The sequence below is a fragment of the Psammomys obesus genome, unplaced genomic scaffold (assembly GCF_907164565.1).
Source record: "Psammomys obesus unplaced genomic scaffold, mPsaObe1.curated_primary_1811, whole genome shotgun sequence".
Classification (NCBI taxonomy): Eukaryota; Metazoa; Chordata; class Mammalia; order Rodentia; family Muridae; genus Psammomys; species Psammomys obesus.
In genome coordinates, this window is record NW_026596381.1 from 638,406 (window position 1) to 645,554 (window position 7,149).

The following is a 7,149-nucleotide window of genomic DNA, read 5'->3' on the forward strand; positions in this document are numbered from 1 at the left end:
CTTTCCATCTTCTTCTATTTCTTTCTTCAGAGACTGGAAATTTTTTTCATACAAGTCTTTGACTTCCTTGGTTAGAGTCACACAAAGGTACTTTATGTCCTTTGTGGCTATTATAAAGGGTTTTGTTTCTTTTAGTACTTTCAGTGATTTAATCATTTCCTCTCTGAAAGCCACAAACTGTTTGGCTGCATCTTCCTGTATTTCTTTATGGATGCCCATAGTCTGTTTGACTTTATCTTCCTCTAATTCTTTATGCATTTTCTTTCTTTCCTCTGTTAAACTCTTCCTAAGCATATATGTAAGGTTATCTTCTTGAATTTCACTTATGTTAGGGTGTCCAGGGCTACTTGGCCCTGAATAACTGTGTTCTGGGGCTGCCATATTGCCTTGCCTTTTGTTGGTTGTGCTTTTACGCTGGCCTCTACCCATCTCTCTCAGGTGTTGGCTGTTAATTTCTGGTGTGTGCTGGGGAGAATCCCCTTGGCAGGGTTTTGAAGGAGGCCTCCTCAGCTTTTTGAGTTTGGTCAACTGAATGGCTGTGCTTCTCAGGAATTGTCACAGTTTATCTCAGGTGTATGGACCTGTGTGGTAACTGCTCTACTCTCACCAGGAGAAGTCCTGCAGACAGCTACCATGCCGCTGGGTTTCTTGCTCTGAATTTAGTGAGCAGCTGTTGCTGCTCTTATGGCTGCTCATATGCTCTTTTTGCTGGCCACAGCCCTCTTGAAGAAACAGGGAGCCTTGAAATTTCATCAGCTTAGCTAGGGATAACTGGTTGCACCTTGGAGCAGTATCTGGGGGCTGATCCAGTGGTTCTCACACTTCTGTAGCTCTGAGGTTGGAGCTGTGTGCCCCAGTACCCTAGCAGTAATCATTGGCAGGTGAGGACAGTGCTCATGTGTGCAGCTGGAGGCTAGAGCCTGGAGCCTGCAGGAACCCAGAAACTTTTCTGGAGCTAGGCGTCCTGAGGTCAGAGCTGATGTTTCCCCCACTGTGGGTTTTTCTCCCAACAGGAAGACCCAGTCTGTGGTGTGGTGGGGTCCACAGTTCTGTCTGGGATGGTGAGTAGAGCACACAGGCAGAGTGGCTCCACCTTGCTGGCAATTGGGTGCCTAGGCGCCCGGATGCCTGCAGGAGCCCAGGAACTTATCCAAAGAACTTTTTTGGGATGATCTTTTCTAGGTCCCACCATTTGCCTGCAAATTTCATGATTTCCTCCTTTTTGATTGCTAAGTAGTATTCCATTGTGTAAAAATACCACAATTTCTGTATCCATTCTTCCGTTGATGGACATCTGGGTTGTTTCCAGGTTCTGGCTATTACAAATAAAGCTGCTATAAACATGGTTGAGCAAATATCCCTTTTGAGTGAAATATCCCAGAAGGAGAAAGACAAACACGGTATATACTCACTTATATAGACCTATGAGATATGATAAACATAATGAAATCTGTACACCTAAAAAAGATAATCAAGAGAGTAGACATGGGGTAAGATGATCAATCCTCGTTTAGAATGACAGATGGGATGTGCATTGAAAGTATGACAGGAGTCTGCTGAGCGCATTGGAAAGACTCTAACTAGCAGTGTTTTCAAAGCAAAGACTCATGACCAAACCTTTGGCAGAGTACAGGGAATCATAAGAAAGAAGGGGAGTTAGTCTGATGAGGAAAGGATAGGAGCTCCACAAGGACCAAAGATACCTGGGCACAGGGTCTTTTCTGAGACTGACATGTAACCAAGGACCATGTATGAATGTAACCTAGAACCTCTGCTCAGATGTAGCCTGTGGTAGCTCAGTAACCAATTTGTTTCCCATAGTGAGGGGAACAAGGACTATTCCTAACAGGAACTCAATGACTGGCTCTTTGGCCTCCCCACCCCCCAAGGGAGGAGCAGTCCTGTTAGGCCACAGAGGAGAGCTTTGCAGCCAGTCCTGAAGATACCTGATAAAACAGGATCAGGTGAATGGGGAGGAGGTCCCCCCTATCAGTGGACTTGGCAAGGGGCACGGTGGAGAGGAGGGAGGGAGGGAGGGACTGGGAGGGAATGAGGCATCGGGACACGGCTGGGGTACAGAGTTAATAAAATGTAACTGATAAGAAAAAAATAAAATACAAAAAAAAAAAAAGAACTTTTTTGGGGCGGGGGCAGGGTTCAGCTGAGTGCCCTGAGGTTGGACCTGCTGTTTCCCTCACTGTGGGGTTTCTTCCTAATAGAGAAACTCGGTCTCTGGTGTTGTGGTACCCACAATTTAGTCTGATATGGTGATCAGAACATACAGAAGTGTGGCTCTGGTCTGGTGACCAAGCACCTACCAGGACCCGGGAACTCTTCCATGGTTTAGCTGGGTGACCTGAACAGGATTGATTCCCACTCCATGGGGGTTTTCTCTCACCTGGGAAACAGAATTGCTGGTGTTTTAGGGTCCAGAGTTCTGTCTTTTGGTCACTGTCCATCCGTGCTTTGGTGCTGGTCAGAAACAGTGTCCTCCCAGCACAGCCATCTTAGATCCTTCTCTGGAAGTCTACTCTTAAGATTAGGTTGCATGCTGAGGAATAGATGGCCAACAGAAAATGAACTCAACATCTTTAGATGTTCCTTGTGTCATAATGTCACGACAGGACTTTTTTATTTTAATTTCATATTTTTCTTCTCTTTTCACCCCACAATTTTTTCTCTCTTTTCACCTCACAGGTTCTTTGTGTTTTTATTATGGTTTTTAGTTTAGTATTTTTATAGAATTCCTGAGTGTAAAACAAGTGCATCTCTGTGCATATATCTGTTTCATGTGCCTTATCTTGGGCTCTTTTCCTTCTGTCCAGCTCTAATGCGATAGTTTTTTTTTTAATTCTATCGTATTTTATTTTGTTATATCTTATTAATATTTCTTATAAGCCTGTTTATTTTCTAATGAGAGGCAGAAAAGTGTAGATCCAGATGGGAGGGGAACTGAGAAAAGCAGAGGGAGGGGGAAATGTAGTCAGGATTTATTATATAAGGAAAGAACCAATTTTCAATAAAAGAAAATAACAAAATATCTACCATACATTATATACTGTACATGCATGAATAACTCCATTCAGCACATAGTAAGGTTGGATTATAAAGCCATGTATACATTTCCCCCCTAATGTTATGGTTTTATAAATTTTATTTACTTGTAGTTAGTTTACTTCTCTATTCCTACACAGGGAAAGACTTGTCATTCAAGTTTGTGATGCAGTGATAATGCTCATGACATTTTGTCATTTGTTTTTACATTTCTTCATATTGGTACTGTGCTATGTACTTTTGACAGTCCTTGAATAGGATTTTAAGAAATATATATTAATTCTTCAGCTGTAGAAAGGATTTGAGAGTCTAAGAGTAATGATATCCCTAAGCAAAGGGCACAGCCTAAGAGAAAACAAAGGAGGAACATAAGTCTGGTTTGTGTAGAGAGCAGATAGTGAGGCTATCAGCTACCAAAGTACTACAGTTCCTTAATCAACTATGTTACTTCCCTCCAAATAATTTCTAACTGGTGAAATTCACATTTGAGTCCTATATTAGCCTGTGCTGTTCAATAGTAATGGTATATAGGCAGTACGAATTAATTTGAACACTTTATTGAAGTTTAGTTCTGGTTGTGGTAAAAATGGCATGCTGATGGCAACTCAGTATATTTCTTCTCACCTCCCACTCAATCTTTCTCCCCAGGGTCTCTGGTCAGCTTCTTATATACACTTCCCACAGTGGAAGTTTTAGTTTCTTTGAAAACTCAGTTATGTTATGTAAACAGGTTTTTATTTTAATCCCAAGTGTGTGATAAGGAGTTGCTCTTAGTTTGTAAACAGCTGATAATTGCCTCATGCACTTTGGAGAAGGACATGCTCTTTGCCAGCTGGAGTTAGTGGAATTAACTAAGTCCTCTAGTGAGGACTCTAGGAGAGTACAAATGTGAGAGCCTAGAGAGGGAGAACAAGGGCTTCCAGGATATGGACAGAGGAGAAAGAAGGCTGCTTATTTGTCCGATTTCACTTTGCCATTTACTGGACTGCTAGATATCCTGACAACTAAGATTATAATTTTCCCAAAGAACCCAATGACCTTAACCAGCCAGAACTAAATCTAAGGAAGCCTATGTCCTCTTTCTCTTTTAACCATCTATCATACCTAAGGTTGGGGTGTTGGAAGGGAGGTAGAGGCTTTAGGAAACCCAAAGTAGAGTTAAAGAAAAACAAAACACTACCTACAGTCCCCGCTTTGCACTAACCTCTTTCTTGTTATTAGAAGAAAGTAAACATCAAATATTTTTTTTCCTATTTTATCATATACTTACTTGCATTACACCGTACCTGTAACTTTTCTTGTTGCTGTGACAAAAGCAACTTAAAGAAGGGTTTGTATTGACTCCCAGTATCAGTTCAGTCCACAATGGCGGGGAAAGTATACTGGTAGACGCTGGTCACATTTCATCAACAAACAAACAAAAAAATGCTACTGTTCAATTTTGTTTCTCCATTTTGTTCAACCCAGTACCTCAGCCTACAGGATGGTGTTTCCCAAATTTCGGATTGGTCTTCCAACCTTAATTAACCCAATTTGAAATCAGTCTCCTAAAGATTTATCTCACAGATGGTTCTTGATCCCGTAAAGTCAATAATATGTACATCACACACTCCATGCCTGTGTTTCTAAGTAGTCTTCTGATATGTAGGCTAATATATGGATATGGATGTGGATATGGATATGGATATGGATATGGATGTGGATGTGGATGTGGATATGGATATGGATATGGATATGGATATGGATATGGATATGGATATGGATATGGATATGGATATGGATATAGAACCCAGATTTCTTGGATCTATACCTTGGTCTAATACTCTGTACCTATGTGATCTTTAATAAGCTATTGAGTGTGAATATGTATGTAGTTTTCAACTTTAAATTGAAAAATAAATACGATCAAGCATTTTATGACAGTGTCTGATATATATAAATATCTAATAATATTTATCTAGTTAGTCTTCAATGTATTTTTAAGGATGCTGTCCTAGGGTTTCTATTGCTGTGAAAAGACACTATGATCATGGCAACTCTGATAAATTAAAACATTTAATTGGGGCTGGCTTGTGATTTCAGAGGTTTACTTCATTATTGTCAAAGCAAAGAAGCATGGTGATGTACTGGCAGACATGGTACTAGAGAAGGAGCTGAGAGTTCTACATCCAGATTGGCAGGCAACAGGAAGAGACAATGAGCCACTAGACCCAGCTTGAGCTTCTGAAACCTCAAAGCCCCACCTCTGAGTAACACATTTCCTCCAACAAGGCCATATCTACTCCAGGAAGGCCACACCTCCAACAACGCCACTTCCTATGAGTCTGTGGGGGCCATTTTCATTTGGATCACCACTGATGTTTACTTAATTTTACAAAGTGAATAATTATTTATACCAACAAAATATACAGCACATTACCAAAGATTTTATATCATCAACTGAACTTAAGTATGATTATTAAATAAAAATTTCCATTGCTTTATTTTACTTTGAATAGTAATTTAAATATGTTAAATAACTGTTGGAGTGCAACATTCAGCTTGGACTAATTGACCTCTAAACCAGAACCAATCCAGATACTGTAGAGAATTTTAATCCAGCAACATGGCTATTCTGGCTTCAATACAGACACACCTTTAATCCCAGGAGACAGGGGCAAGCAGAACTTTGAGTTCAAGGCCAGCCTGGTATAGAACAAATTTCAGGTAAAAAAAAGCTGAGGTCCAGGCATGATGGTACATACCTTTAATATCAGCATTTAGGAAACAGAGGCATGCACATCTTTTGAATTCTAGTCAGTTCTGTTCAGCTAGTTGGGTTGAATCAGTCAATTGAGAGGCAGGGCAGTGGAGTTGAGTTTGTGGCATTTCAGTTTGTGGAACTCAGAAGCAGTTTTACCAGGACAATTGTACAGAGACTAGTTGCAGAGAGAGAAAGAACAAGCAAGACACAGATGATGATAGAGCAAGCCAGAGAATGAGAAGGAACCAGGAGATCAGAACAGATTGCTAGAGTTGGTTTGAAGCCAAGCAGAGAAATTCAGTCAGAAGTGAGAGAAGCCAGTTTGAGTCAATAAATTTGGAGAGGAGTTTGAGACTAACGGCTGAGGGGAAGCAGCCAGCCAAAGTTCAGAAGGAGCTAGAAAGTTAACTCAGCAGTAAGTCTCGGAGGCTGAAAACATTCAGGCCTCGATTAGATTGTACAAAGGCTAGAAGCTTCCAGGACTAGTCCTAGGTTAGCAGACCCAGGCAATAAGCCTCAGAGACAAAATTTACATCAGAATTGTAGAGAGAATAAAAGTTACTCTTACAAGATAACTCTAACAGAATACTAAGTTTGTGCAAATGCCCTTAACTTGACTTTATTTACAGCTTCTTCTCTGTAAAACAACATTATTGATGGTATCTATCTTACAGGGATTATATTAGGACTGAATTGTTAATTGATATAAAACACTTATAAGAAATTGTACATATTAATGACAAACTTGTCAATTTTTATTACTCTTATTTGCTTATATTTATGATATATCATAATTTTTATTCTACCCAAATTTGCTGTCTGCTAATTGCCCAAAATCCCTGCTACAATTGGATATTTTATTGGATATGGAATAAGAATAAATAAAAAGAATAATATAGAATAAAACAAAGTAAAAATTGTAAATGGGACCTCATGAAACTGAAAATCTTTAAGGCAAAGGACACCATCAATCTGAAAATCTTCATTAAGGCAAAGGACACCATCAATCAAATGAAGTGGCATCCTACAGAATAGGAAGATTTTTACTAACTCCACACCTGACAGAGGTCTACGATCTAAAATATATGAAGAATTCAAGAAATTAGCTATAAAAAACAAACAAACAAACAAGTAAGCCAATTTGAAAATGAGGTATAGATCTAAACAGAGAATTCTCAACAGAGGACTCTCTGACGGCCGAGAAACACTTAAAGAAATGCTCAACATCCTTAGTCATCAGGGAAATGCGAATCAAAATGACCCAGAGAGTCTATTTTATACCTGTTAGAATGGCTAAGATAAAAAAAAAGTCAAGTGACAGCACATGCTGAAAAGGATGTAGAATAAGCAGA